A 16,475-nucleotide genomic window follows, 5' to 3' on the forward strand; every position below is an offset into this window, starting at 1 on the left:
AAACAACAACCACATGATGTTTATCAGTCGTGTTTTGCTCATGTACACTGTGAATGAGGGAGAATGGTAAAAGCAAAACAACTCAGTGGGCGCCCGCAGTATACAGATGGGCGACCCTGGTCTATACGGAACATACAAACAAACAAACATACTAACATACACACATTGTTAGACACACATTGTCTTTTGTATATTAGACTAGCAAAATGCCCGCTACTTCGTACGCGGAAAATGAATAAACTACAAATAAACACTATTTAATATGAATGTTCACGTTCGTGAAACGCCGTTAATTTCGGACGAGCGGGCGGCGGGACCGATCTGGTAACCCTGTGTCGAAGGATCTATTTTAATATGGCAACACCCTTTGAAGATGTCACTGGTAGCAGTTTTTGTTGTAATAATTGAAGTTACAAATATAGTTGATTTCGGTCTTTTAGCGCGAAGACGCTGTTGATTAAAATTATTAAGTAATAGTTGAATTTCGTTGTTCGAGCGCGTAGTTGTTTTTGGCGCTATTGCATTAATAAATTGAATTTAAATATTGGAAAATTTTGGTTAATTAATAATTCGATTAAATTAAAATAATTTTAAGTTTAATATAAATAAACATTTTCCGGTTTTCTTGTGGATTTTCTATAATAATAAAAGGAAAGTGTTTTATTTACACCCGATATAGTTCGGTAAATAAAAAGTGTTTTCGTTTTGTCACTATTTCTTTTGCAAGTATTGTGCCTTTTTTCCTATCTTCGTTGGCTCCAGTTTTGCTCCCCGGTTGCCGCTCTTTTTTGTTGTGGGATTTTGCCCAATTTGTTTCGTATCTAAACATTGTCCTTCGAGCCGGATAAGGAGCAAGAGGAGCAAATTTGGCTTATTTTGGAGAAAAGGTATTTATTTGCATTAATTTTAATATAAATTTCATTCGTTTTATTGAAATTTTATTAAAATTAATTAAATATTAATTTGCATTAAAATTGCATTGTTGGCCGACCACCTAATACTTCTGATACGTGGTTGGTAACGCGGTTCAACTGATCGTCGTTTTGAGAGAAAAGCACTAACAACTATCACTGTTGTGATTCTTCTTCCTATTCGCTCTTTGTTTAGTTTGTTTTGGTATTTTATTCCATTGGGAATTTAATTGGAAAAATAATAATTTGTATTTAATAATAAAAACAATCGGACAAGTGGATTGAAGAAAAATTGTTATAAAAATATTGTGAAAATTTTATAAATATTTGTGGTGGTCGCTGTTGTGAAAAAAAGTGGAAATAAATTAGTTGAAAGTTTATGCGATTTTGGCATCTCATAGTTGTTGTTATAGTGGACAGACAATTTTAATAAATACGATCAGCGACTAATTCGTATTTTTGTGGAGCGTTCAAGTCACATTTTTTTTAAAGGAAAATTAAATTGCTTCAGTGCAAATAAAATTGTTTTCGTGCAATATCAAAACTACAGGTGTTTTGAATATTTTTAATTGCCAATATTTTCGATCATCCTACCTTGACAAGTTAAAAAGGAGACTTATAATAAGAAGATTTGTCATATTTCTTCCACGGATTATAACTTTTTGGAGTGCAGTTCTATCTTTTTATTGATTAGCGTGTGGCAGATGTTAGTTTAAAGCGTAGATTGGCAGTTTTACGTTCGCGTTTTCTTTGGTTTGTGAATTTTGCGTTTTGTTGTTACCAATTACATTTTTACTGTTAACAGATAAACACTAACAACTAACGTTGGTCTCCTTTTTGTTAGTTGGTTGTGTGTTTTGTTCTTTTTTTCCTTCTTACTATTATTTTTGCAAATCATTTTTATTATTTTATTAAATTAAAATATTTTTAAAAGTGAACAAGCAGAATTGAGGAAAAACGCAAAATAAAAACAATTTGTGACAGTAATCGCTAATGTTGTTGGTAAATAGCGAATATTTGGAATTGAAAACAGACGGACGAACATTTCTTTACATCTGTTATAATTCGTTTTATTCTTTGGTGCCAAATTTTGATCATCATAATTATAAAAAGTGTGTGACTGCTACCTAACTAAAAATATAGCAATTCAGTGCATATTTTTCATTTAATCCAAATAGCAGTTTTTTTTGTGTTTTTTGGATCCAAGTTGTGCAATATAAGTGAAAAGGAGACTTGTCGTAAAAAGGCGACTCCTCCTCTACTTAATAGCAACTTATTCTGGTTGTTGAAGATTCAAAGTTCCTTTGGATTTTCTGGTTTTAGGCAACTATTGACTTGCAAAGACATTTTACGATAAATAGAATTTATTTATTTGCATTTAGTTGCTTTTAAAAATTGTTTTTGTCATTCTATCGGAATTTGAAATTTCATTGAAGCAAAATGTCACAGCCAAAAATTTTCTTGAAATTTAAAAAGCTTGCCGCTCTATTCCTAGATTTTGAGCAGGAATATACTGCCATTCTTCCTAGTAACCATACGTTGTTCACAATAGAACTGAGAAAGGAAGAATTTAAGGGACTTTGGCAGAAAGTTAAGGCAGCTTATGAACAGTTGTGTGTTGAGTGTGACGGAACAGATGAAGAAACGGAAGCGTCAGCACTGTTTAGGCAATGTAGAGAAGCCTACATCGTATGCGCCGCCCAAATGGGTGAGTTATCGCAGACATTTTCAAACCAATCCGCTCTGACGTCCACACAACTCACAACTAACCAGGCAACAGACTCGTTGAAAAATATAACTTCCGGTCATCATTTGCGCTTACCGCCATGTACTACGGAGATATTCTATGGTGACTATCTCTCTTGGCCGTCCTTTAGGGACATGTTCTCTGCGGTGTATATTGACTGCAAATATATCACCCCCGTTGAAAAGTTATTTTATTTGCGCCAAAGTACGCAGGGTGAAGCCTTGGAAATAGTAAAGAAATCTCCACTCACTAATAATGGTTTTCAAAATGCTTGGGCGAACCTTAAAGACAGGTATGAAAATAGACGAATATTGGTAAACAGCCAGTTAAAAATACTTTTTAGTCTGGAATCCGTTAAAAATGAGTCGGCAGAAGGAATCAAACGTTTGCAAAGAGATATAAATAATTGTATTACTGCCCTAAAATTACATGAGATTAACATAGACAGTTGGGACCCAATATTCGTATTTTTGTGTTCCACTAAACTTCCAGTAAATACCTTGTCGCTGTGGGAACAAACCGTTAGTAATAAGACTGAGATTCCCAAATGGTCAGATTTGGATGATTTTTTAACCGCAAGGTTTCAATCATTAGAAACCGTGTATGATTTGAAAAATATACAGCCATCACATGTTGATGATTGCATTAATGCGCCTTCCTCAAGTGGAAGTATGGACCATTATGGCTCAAAGGTGAAAAAACGGTCTTGTTTTGTTTGTTCAGAAGATCACATTTTGAAATATTGTCCAACATTTTTGAAAATGAGCCAGAAAGAGAAATTTAGAGCTGTTAAAAGGAACAGTTTGTGTATAAGATGTTTTAGTAGTAATCATTTACTTAAGGATTGTCTAAGTAACTCTAGCTGCTCCAAATGCCATGGAAAACATCACACTATGTTGCATCGGGAATCACAGTCGAATTCGGATTCCAATGATGACGTGGATGTTAGGCCAAGTACAAGTCAGCAGGCAAGGGTACAGAATTGTTTTGCTAATACTCGAAGCCAAGTTTTATTGGGAACTGCCATTGTTAATATTGACGTTAATGGTGTTTTATTTTCGGCTAGAGCATTGATCGACTCTGGGTCTCAAGCAACTTTCATTTCGGAGAGGTTGCAGCGAAAACTGAAGTTGCCAGTTGAAAAGATAAATGCAAGGATTTCAGGCTTAAATAATGCTTCTGCAGGGTCATCGGTTCAGCAATGTAAATTCGTTTTAAAATCTCCACATTTGGAGAATATGGCAATTCGAGTTTCTGGTTTAGTTTTGCCGCATTTAACTGATAAGCTGCCAGGTTATTCTATAGTCGTACCAGATTCATTTTCGTTGGGTAATTTACCGTTGGCAGACCCAAAGTTCGGAAAAAGTAGCGAGGTCGATATTTTGATTGGAGGTGATATATATCCCCAAATTTTGTTGGATGGAGTTAAGAGAAATGTTTTAGAGTCACTGGTGGCCCAGGAAACTATTTTTGGTTGGGTGCTAACGGGACCAATTACCGAGTCGAATTCGCTGGCGTCCTGTTGCACTTTCGTAGATAAAATTCGTACATACAGTCCACAAATCAAGAGTTTCGAAGAAGAACGTTGTATATGGTTGCCAGATTTACGATCAGTTGATAAATTGCCGACTTTAAAGGGAAAGGGACTTAGTTCGTCCGTACCCCTATCGTTGAAAGGACAAAGATTGTCCTACTCATGTACCGTGCTAAAAGGACCTCGTTCGTCCAAGGCCTTTGTAGATAATGGACCTCGATCGTCCAAAGTTACATCGAATAATTATTCGAAAGTTGTGTCTCAAAATGGACCTAGTTCGTCCAATGAGAAAACTAAAAGTGGACCTAGTTCGTCCAATGGTACTGCTATAGGTGGACCTTGTTCGTCCAATCCTATATTGAATCGAAGTCTTAGAATGGAACCAGTTTTACCGAAGGTCGGCGTCGTGATGGGACCTACCAATTACAGAAGGAAGCCTGTTAAGAATGAAGACAAGAAGAACAGTATGATGCCAATGAATGGACCCTGCGTCAGAAGGTTGCATTGAGGTCCAATACGGAATCTTGCTGGTTGCTGAATGTATAAATTGATATTGGTAATCGTGGCGAAGAGCCACATCATTTATTTTAATTTCTTTGTTTTTTTTTTTTTTCTTTTTGTTCGAGTCGTTTCAGAATTTGTGATTCCGAAAGACTGAACGGGGGCCGGGATGTTCACGTTCGTGAAACGCCGTTAATTTCGGACGAGCGGGCGGCGGGACCGATCTGGTAACCCTGTGTCGAAGGATCTATTTTAATATGGCAACACCCTTTGAAGATGTCACTGGTAGCAGTTTTTGTTGTAATAATTGAAGTTACAAATATAGTTGATTTCGGTCTTTTAGCGCGAAGACGCTGTTGATTAAAATTATTAAGTAATAGTTGAATTTCGTTGTTCGAGCGCGTAGTTGTTTTTGGCGCTATTGCATTAATAAATTGAATTTAAATATTGGAAAATTTTTGTTAATTAATAATTCGATTAAATTAAAATAATTTTAAGTTTTATATAAATAAACATTTTCCGGTTTTCTTGTGGATTTTCTATAATAATAAAAGGAAAGTGTTTTATTTACACCCGATATAGTTCGGTAAATAAAAAGTGTTTTCGTTTTGTCACTATTTCTTTTGCAAGTGTTGTGCCTTTTTTCCTATCTTCGTTGGCTCCAGTTTTGCTCCCCGGTTGCCGCTCTTTTTTGTTGTGGGATTTTGCCCAATTTGTTTCGTATCTAAACAATGAAAATAGTGAATACTGAAAATTTTGATGAACTAACCCTATTCATTTAAGTACTGTTCGTACAACTTTTGTTCGAATTTCCAAAAAAAACCTTATCGCACTCCTACACATCAACAACGACCCACATTTTAAATTTCAGATTTATTATTTTACCCGTTTGCTAAATACGGCACAGCATTTAATTCCCCTTTAATTCGAATTTCCAAAACTGCGACATACAGTATCGGCCAAAACTAAAGCACCCCTCAGTAAATTTTTTTGAAATGATAATTTTTTTATGAAAACTGAATTTAAATTTATTTTTTATTTTTCTTTTAATTTATTTATATCTTTATAATTGAAAAATACAAAAATAAGGAGATCAGAATTTAATAAATAAAAGTTAAAATTCAAAAAACATTTTAGGTTGCAAATATAAGCGGACAAAACTAAAGCACCCCCCCATTTGAGGTACAGCAAAAACTATAGAAATCAATATTTCATTGTTTATCCTCTATTCTAGATGACACAATCACATCTTTTAGGCATAAAGGATACTCAATTATTAATTATTGCAGGCGAAATAATCGGTTTTCGGAAAATTTAGCTTAAATCCTCAAAATACTGAAAATCGGAAGTTACCGTTATATGGGGGCTACACCCAAACGTGGACCCAGGTCCACGATTTTTGATGGATATGTTTTGTGACCACTAAGAACCCTAAGTACCAAATTACAGCTAATTTAGTAGGAAAATAAATATCCGAAATACCGAAGATCGGAAGGTACCGCTATAAGGGGGCTATACCAAAACATTAGCCGATATTGTTCATATTCATCTAAAAATGATGCTATACCTCACCTCTCTCTCCATCAAACTGACAATTGCGGCAAGTAAACTCGCCTAATGTAAATTGGGACTTACTAAAACAATTGATAGATTTGTGTATCCTCTCTTCTATACGCTCTCTAAAGTGTATCTTTTATTTCCCCTTTTTTCCATATCCAATTTTCCTATATACTCAAAATCTGCAGTGTGACCATGTACTTTTATATGCTGTGCTAATGCAGTGCCTTCTTTTCCTTTCGTGATAATTTAGCCTTATGCTAAGCATTCGTTTTGTCGTTCCAAAATTTATCGTACACTTACGGTACCCATTTCCACAACCACATCCATATCTCAACCCTATACAACAACAGCGACTATAATACCAAATTTCCGAATTGCAAATCTATTTATATACCATACTAGCTGAACCCGGTGCGCTTTGCTACCCCGAGTAAGATAAAATGTAATCAAATGATATAGTTATATTAAATTTTTTAATAATTTAACGTATAAATATAGGAGATATGAAGGCGTTCTCTACCTATTCAGGGCTGTTATCGAGCTACTGTGGTATTTTTGTATGTTTCAGGAGGTAACACTCCTCCTAAAGCTTTTTCGACTATGAGTATTCCTACGTTGGTTATATACTCCTACACTATTAATTTCTCTTTATTTCGACAGATTGGATTTAGATCTATCTAATTGAATTAAATTAAGAATAGAGCCAGTTTTGAGAACCTTAAATGGGAATTGTTTTTTGCAGGTCATATACTTATTAACCTATTGTGATACCTTAAATTACACTTGTATTTACAATTTTTAATCCAACAATGCTTTAGATATATCATAATGAAATATCCCTCATAAGAAATCCTTCAAAGATATGATATTTAATAGATGTAACCCTGGTCAATTCCTTCCCAAATATAAGTACTCGGACATACGTAACAAAAACATGAAATCGACCGAAAATATATATATGAGAGCTATATTCCGATATGAACCGATCTCAATATAATTTGGCACATTTATTTGTAGACCAAATTCCGTTACACATATCAAATGTCATTGAAATTGGACATACATACATGGCGTGTTTGGTGCATAAAATACAGGAAATCAGTCGGAAATATATATGGGAGCTATATTCAAATCTGAATCGATTTCGATATAATTTGTCCCATTTATTTCTAGAACAAATTCCTTCACGCATTCCAAATTTCAGCGAAATTGGACATATATAGCGTGTTTGGTGCATCAAATACAGAAAACCGGCCGAAAACATATATGGGAGCTATATCCAAATCTGAACCGATCTCGATATAATTTGCCATCTTCATTTTTAGAACAAATTCCGTCAGACCAGGGTTTAAAAGCCAGCATCTAAAAACATTAGCATTAGCTGTACACTTCAACTGCTACACAATAATCACACACACGGCTAAATAAGCAACTGAACGCATATTTATTTTTGTACATTTTTGCTTATTTCGTTTTTTACGTCTAATCTTTTTTTCGTTAGGCATAATCGACAACCACGCTACATATTTAGCGGCTTCACCAAAAATTCACATGTCCTTTGAACGAAAAAGTGGAATTAATTATATCGTGATTTTGAATGCATTACACTGATAACCCTGATCTCAAAAACAATTGTTTGCTGAAAACATGGCTAAGCCGTTGAAACTTTGTTGCTTATTCTCTTTTCTGATATGTGTTGATCATGTGTGCTGCAAAATATGAGTATGCGTCTCCGATGCTTTTTTATTACAGCGACAATATCGAATAGCATCAGCATCCCTAACAATATTTTTGTGAAATTTGTTGCTACATGTTGCCGTTGTTCATTGTTGCTAAACATATTTCGAAGAAATTTTAGCAGGCAAAGCTGCAAATATTCGGTGCTTTTGCTAATATGGCGTTAGCATTTTAAACCCTGCGTCAGACATTCCAAATTTTAGCGAAATTGGACATATATAGAGTGTTTGATGCATCAAATACAGAAAATCGGCCGAAAATATATATAGCAGCAATATAAAATTCTGAACCGATTTCGAAAAATTTGGCACATTTATGTCTAGACCAAATTCCGTCACACATTCCAAATTTCATTGAAATTGGACATACATAGTCTGTTTGGTGCATCAAATACGGGAAATCGGCCTAAAATATATATGGGAGCTATATCCAAATCTGAACCGATTTCGATATAATTTGGTACATTTATGTCTAGGCCAAATTCCGTTGCACATTCCAAATTCGAAATTGGACATATATAGCGTGGTTGGTGCATAAAATACAGGAAATCGGCCGAAAATATATATGGGAGCTATACCCAAATCTGAACCGATTTCTATAAAATTTGGCACGTTTACTTCTAGACCACGTTCTGTAACACATTCTAAATTTCAGCGAATTTGGACATATATAGCGTGTTTTGTGCATCAATTACGGGAAATCGGCCGAAAATATATATGGGAGCTATATCCAAATCTCAACCAATTTCGATATAATTTGGTACATATATTTTTAGACCAAGTTCCGCCACAGATTAAAAATTTTATTGAAATTGGACATTAATAGCGTGGTTGGTGCATAAAATATGGAAATCGGATGAAAATATATGTATGTGGGAGCTATATCCAAATCTGAACCGATTTGAATATAATTTGGTAAATTCATTTCTACATCAAATTCCGTCATACATACAAACTTTGGAGTTTGTATTTGTAACAGTTCTAAAGATATTTGCATACAAAATCTAAATTTTTTGGAGGTACCTCCGGTTTTGATGCTATATCTCCAGATCAACACGGAATTTAAAAAAAAAATTATATAGCCTATTTTCATTCCAGGCAATGTAGCAATGTACCCTAACAATTTCGGGAAGATCTGTTCAGCGGTTTTTGCGTCTAAAAGGCACAAACAAACAAACAAACCAACAAACGTACAAACAAATTTCTATTTTATATATAGATTAAAATATTTGATTTTTAACCCCAAAAAATAATCTTCGTAGAGCACAGTCTTTGTGCAATAATTTTGATGTGAGCATGGGCTGAACGACCTGACTGACTCTCGATTAAATCTATCAATATTAAATGTTTGTAATTAAAAAAAACACAGATTCTCAAATGAAGAGTTTGAACGTTTCATTTCAATACAAAAATTTATCAAATATACAGTGACTGTCACTGAAAATGATGCAACATTAAATAAAAAATTTAATCGTTGAAACTTCGAAACGAGTTGAGATCTTTTAACAATTGAAAATATAATTTTGTAGGCTGAAAACTTGTCTTTATGATGGCATAGAAAAATATTTCATTTACAGTCCAAAAAATGGGAATTTTTTAAATGAGCACTGAAAATGATACACCACAATAATCAATATATAATTTCCAAATTGTTGACTTTTTATGCAATTTTTTAATTCGTAGTTAGTGTCCCTTTGTTGGCAATTTGGCTAGAAATTTCTAGTTTTTGAAGTTATTTTTCAAGAAATGACAATGAAATGAAATCTTTTAATTAATTCTCTTTCGAGTTGAGCTATTAGACCTAAGAGATACATTGCCGAAGTCCCACGCATCCAACCATTACGCGGGTGGTTAAGCCGACCTTCAGGCGTATTAGATGTTATTTCGTGGCAGACGAAGGCAAAGCTTGGTAACTAGTATATATTAGTGTTGGGCAATCTCGTTCATTGAGCGGATCGATCTTTTTCATTCCGTTCACCAAAAAGATCCGGGTCTTTTACTTCGTTCGTTGGTTCTTTTTCGTTCAACAATACATTTGACTGTATTATTATACCCTACACCACTATGTGGTAAGGGGTATTATGTGTTAGTGCATTTGTATGTAACATACAAAAGGAAGCGAGATAGACCCATAGTTCCTTCTAGGGATATACATAGAATCACTTTCTGAGTCGATTTATGCATGTCCGTCCGTCCGTCCGTCCGTCCGTTCGCAACATACAGGTCGCATTTGTTGACCGATTTCGCTAAAAATTGGGGAATACCATTTTTTTAGCCGTCGGAAGATCAAGTTCGAAGATGGGCTATATCGGTCCAAGTTTTGGTATAGCCCCCATATATATTTTCGGCCGATTTCACGTATTTTCTGTAACACACACGCTATATATGTCCGATTTCGATGAAATTTGGAATGTGTGACTGAATTTGGTCTAAAAATAAATGTGCCAAATTATATCGAAATCGGTTCAGATTTGGATATAGCTCCTATATATATGTTCGCCCGATTTCACGTATGCGATGTACCAATCCGATTTTAATGAAATTTGGAATGTTTGACTGAATTTGGTATAGAAATAAGTGTGCCAAATTATATAGAAATCGGTTCAGATTTGGATATAGCTCCCATATATATTTTCGGCCGATTTCACGTATTTTCTGTACCAAACACGATTTCACGTATTTTCTGTACCAAACACGCTATATATTTCCGATTTCGATGAAATTTGGAATGTGTGACTGAATTCAGTCTAGAAATAAATGTGCCAATTTATATCGAAATCGGTTCAGATTTGGATATAGCTCCCATATATATGTTCGCCCGATTTCACGTATGCGATGTACCAATCACGCTATATACGTCCAATTTTAATGAAATTTGGAATGTTTGACTGAATTTGGTATAGAAATAACTGTGCCAAATTATATAGAAATCGGTTCAGATTTGGATATAGCTCCCATATATATTTTCGGCCGATTTCACGTATTTTCTGTACCAAACACGCTATATATTTCCGATTTCGATGAAATTTGGAATGTGTGACTGAATTCAGTCTAGAAATAAATGTGCCAAATTATATCGAAATCGGTTCAGATTTGGATATAGCACCCATATATATTTTCGGCCGATTTCGCGTATTTGCTGCTCCAAACACGCTATATAAGTCCGATTTCAATGATATTTGGAATGTGTGACTGAATTCGGTCTGGAAATAAATGTGCCAAATTATATCAAAATCGGTTTAGAACTGGATATAGCTCCGATTTATATTTTACATATTCACAGTGGTGTAGGGTATCATATAGTCGGCCCCGCCCGACTTTGATCCTTTCCTTACTGGTTTTCTTTTGAAGTCGTTCGTTCTCTGCTGCATATGACTCCGTCGTTCTTTTCACCGAATCGTTCTTTTGAAAATGTTCGTTCACGAATGACACATTGTGTGCTAATGGGGGTGGTTTTGTTTCTGAACGCAGTGGTGGTGGTTTTGATATGAAAGAACCAGATGAACGATTGATGCAAAAGAAAGATATGACAGAGAGATGTGCTACTGAATGAGGTGAGTTACTGAGCGAGAGTAACTCTCTGAATCATTGTTTGTTTTGTGTGGAAATTTGTGCTGCTTTCGCTAACGCAGAGTTTGTTTAGAGTTTGACTGCAAAACCAATGCTGCTAATTTTGTAAGCAGCAATGACTCGTCCATCGGGGATCTAAATGAACGAAATAAAATAATGAGCTGGAAACGGATCCGTTCGTTCTTTTCACGGAATCGTTCCTTTGAGCCGGTTCGTTCATGAACGACGCAACTCTAGTATATATATCGCACTTTATTAGATAAATGCATATGCGAAATTATGTCAGTTAATTGTAACTCCAAACTTTTCCTTTTTGGTAATCCCAAGCAAACCCCCCCACCCCCCCACCCCAAAACAAAAAAAAAAAAAAACAAAAAACAACTATGAAAAATCATTAACGGTTAGAGTACGTACAAACAATTTAACGATATATGGAAAGTCCTGTATCAGTCAGGCTTGCTCCATATTAGACTAGTCTTTAAGGGCTTTGCCCTGATAGAGGAAAAAATAGGGTATAGAACAAAATGTTTGCAGATTTGTTTGAAAATAGTTATTATAACCATTGTTCGTAATCATGTTTACTTTTACAAAAACAAAAATTTATTTCACGTTGCATCATTTTCAGTGACAGTCACTGTACATATTCACTACACTTGATTATCTGTTACACATTTTTATTTTTCATAAAAAATTCACACTGCCTTCGAGCAGACATGCCAGCGACAACAACAAGGTGACTTCATTCATGTAATTAGTCAAAAAATTCAGTCTAGACTTCTATTTCAAGTTCAACAGGTGTTTGCGTGTCTACTTTTTCACATACAAATTTGAATAACCGCTATAACATAGACGAGGGTATACTCGGTTTGTCTTTTCGTTTGTAACAACAAGAAAGAACTTGTATATTTTTTTCCTGCGAAACATATTTCTATTTTCGATTTTATAACAGAGGTTAATTTCCAAAAATGTAGCCTATTAGAGCGAAGATCATTGTAATATTAATTTTAATTAATTTCTTGTTGGAGTCGAACTTAATGAACGAAAGTTTTTGCAAGTGAAAATGGAAAGCCGAAGATTCGAACACACACAACCACCATTATGTGACCGGTTTCGCTGTTGGTAGCAGCTCATCAGACATATCGGCTGTTGAGTGGCTTCTCTGTCATTGAACTTTTCATTTCTCAAATGCAAGTTTTTTTTTTTTTTGCAGTGATGAGCTTTTTTATCATTCAACCTGTATGACTTCCACGACAAACGCTTTTAACTCAGCCTTCGGAAGTTATGACTTTGGCTTCGAACACAAATATAAACATTTAAATTAATTAATAATTCTCTGACTAAATGGTCTGGAACAGACCATTTAATTTAGTTTAATGAGACAAAAGTTAACGACAAAATCATAATTCGATAAGTGAAAATGTTTATTCTTATTTAGAACGAATATTTTTGGTAACGATCAAAATAAATAATAAATCGTGTTGATCATCGACTTTATTTGGCAAGTCATCATTTCTTTTGGGGTCTGATCATCTCCAATTATCATCCCCAGCTTCGTCGAACTAACCGTAAGGTCAGCAGAGTTAGCCTGACAATCGAAGCATAAGCAGAAAGAAGAGCTAGACCATTTGAACTCTCGAACTTTGGGAAAAGAACGATAGGTTCACCAACCACCATATTTGTTTTTAGCAAATAATTTGGGTAAGATAACGATCATAATAAAGCTGTCTCTTTTGAATTTCTTATTCGTCATTTTGCATTTTAACTTTTACCGATTTTTGTCGGTAAGGGAAAAAAGTTATAGAATTGCACAACGGGTATCGTTTGCATTTTGTGTGTTGCAGAACTGCAGAATAAGGTAATTCTCTCGTTTCCTTTGCCTTTTCCAAAATTGTAGCTTCGATTTCCCAATCCAACATGACATCTCCAAATCACGAATTGGAACAGTTAATTGGTAAGTAATAAGCCTAATGGTAGACCAGAAGATATTCACGTGGCTTCAAGGTTTTTGCAGGGTTGCGAGATTTTAATAGTTTCGTCTTCGTATTAAACTTTCCATCAGAAATTTGTCGGTATAGGACACGCCTTCATATAGGCCACATAGAACGGTCCCTCCCGATTTTCGGTATTTTGAAGTTTGTGGCCTCAATATCGCACCGAAATGGCTGAAATTTGGTATTTAGTCTTCGATGGGGGTATAAAATATAGCAAAAGAGAATTATGAGTATAGGTCAACGTTTTCGTGTAGCCCCCATAGAAGGGTACCTACGGATTTTCGGTATTTTGAAGGTTGTGACCTCAATATCTAACTAAAATGTCTTCATTGGGGGTATAAAACTTTCCACCTGGAATTTGTCGTCTTGATATAATATAATTGTTCCACAAAAATTCCAGGCGGGGCAAGGGAGACTTCTCTCAGATCAATGAGTGCACCCCGATTCATATTAGCTCAATAATATGGGTCGTACCGTTTTTCGCCGAGTCCGAATGGCGTGTCCTATGACACAACTTGTAGAGAAGTTTTACAAGGCTGAAATACTCAGGAAATGCCGCCAACATTACTGAGTTGTATTTTGCCACCGTTGAAAATTTGATGTTGCCTAGCCGGGGAATCGAACGCACGACCTTCTGCGTGCAAGGCGGGTGTGGATACCATTGCACCACGGTGGCACCCACGCCACGTTGTGGCTTCAATAATATAATAATAATTGTTCCACAAACATCCCAGATGGGACAAGGGAGACTTCTCTCATATCAATGAGTTCACCCCGATTCATATTAGCTCAATGATATGGGACCTACTGTTTATCTTCGGGTCCGAACGGCGTGTCTTAAGGCACTAATTGAAGAGAAGTTTTACGTGGCTGAAATGCACAGAAAATGCCGCCAACATTACTGAAGGGTATTTTGCCACCATTGAAAATTTTATGTTGCCTGGCCGGGGAATTGAACCAACGACCTTCAGCGTGCAAGGCGGGTGTGCGTACCATTGAACCATGGTGGCTTCAATATCCCACCGAAATTGCAGAAATTTGTTATTAAGTATTCGTTGGGGTTTGAGTCCATTTTGTGTCAGATTATTCAAAAGGAACAAGAGGCATTTGGTATTCAGTCTTTGCTAGGGGTACAGACCATTACAACATCCTTTGCAAAAATTCCATTATAGGTCCAAGCTTTTGTTTAGCTCCAATGTAACCATACTACCCGATTTGAGGTATTTTTAAATTTTTCTTTAACCCCAATTTCTGGAATTTTGAAGTATTTATCGATGTTTTCAGCCCAAATGTAATTAGTAGACTGCGGAATCCTATGCAAATGCATGTATGGTTAGGATGGTCGTAGAGAAAATCTGATTAGACAGAAACTCGTTTTATTACAAAATAGAACGAATTAGGCCCAGACATTTTTGCATATCGTGCATATTTCGACATATTTTGACATATCTGCATAAAATGAACATATGCAAAACCATATGCAAAAATACATTCAAGGATTTGTGGTCTAAATATCCCACCGAAATGGCTGAAATTAGGTATTAAGTCTTCGTTAGGGGTATGCAACTTTACAACTGAAATCTGTCCGCATAGATCCGCGTCTTGATATAGTCCCCATAGAACGGTACCTACCGATATTCGGTATTTTGAAAGTTGTAGCCTCAACATCCCACCGAAATGCCTGAAAACTGGTATTTAGTCTTCGTTAGGCGTATAACACATTCCACCTGAAGTTTGTCGGCATAGGTCCACGTCTTCATATAGCCCCCATAGAATGGTACCTCCCGATTTTCGGTATTTTGAAGGTTGTGACCTCAATATCGACCCGAAATGAATGAAATTTGGTATTTAGTCTTCGTTAGGCGTATAAAACATTCCACCTGAAGTTTGTCGGCATAGGTCCACGTCTTCATATAGCCCCCATAGAATGGTACCTCCCGATTTTCGGTATTTTGAGTTGTGACCTCAATATCCGACCGAAATGAATGAAATTTGGCATTTTGTCTTCGTTGTAGGTATAAAACTTTCCACCTGAAATTTGTCGGTATAGGTCCACGTCTTCATAAAGCCCCCATAGAACGGTACCTCCAGATTTCTGTTATTTTGAGGGCTTTGCCCTCAATATCCCTCCGAAATGGCTGACATTTCGTATTAAGCCTTCTTTGGTGGTGTAAAACTTTCCACTTGAAATTTATCGTTATAGGTCCACGTCTTCATATAGCCCCCATAGAATGGTACCTCGAGATTTTCGGTATTTTGAAGGTTGTGGCCTCAATATCAAACCGAAATGACTGAAATTTGGCATTTTGTCTTCGTTGTGGGTATAAAACTTTTCACCTGAAATTTGTCGGTATAGGTCCACGTCTTCATATAGCCCCCATAGAACGGTACCTCCGGATTTCTGGTATTTTGGAGGTTGTGCCCTCAATATCCCTCCGAAATGGCTGAAATTTCGTATTAAGTCTTCCTTGGGGGTAAACAACTTTCCACCTAAAATTTGTCGGTTTAGGTTCAGGCCTTCATATAGCCCCCATAGAACGATACCTCCCGATTTTCGGTATTTTGAAAGTTGTGGCTGTGATTATACATTTCTCTATTTTATTTACCTGTCTGAAGACAATTTTAAACAGAAAAATTTTACACACAAACATTTTTGTACCTATTATTCAAATATTTGTTGCATAAGAAAATATGTAAAATGCATAAATTTTGCATATGCAAAAATTTATGCATTTTGCATAATTTTGCATATGTCATATGTTTCGATTGCAATGTAATCAGAAGCCAGTCCCAAAATTTGACATGAATCGGACTAAAAATAGGAGTTGCATAAAATTCCGCTGTCTAGTAATTAGGCACGAAGGGTTCACAATTTCGGAATAGCCCCTATATAACGGTTCGGATAAAGCTTTCATATATACAATA

This window comes from Musca autumnalis, unplaced genomic scaffold (assembly GCF_047663935.1).
Source record: "Musca autumnalis isolate F117 unplaced genomic scaffold, ASM4766393v1 scaffold_1, whole genome shotgun sequence".
NCBI lineage: Eukaryota > Metazoa > Arthropoda > Insecta > Diptera > Muscidae > Musca > Musca autumnalis.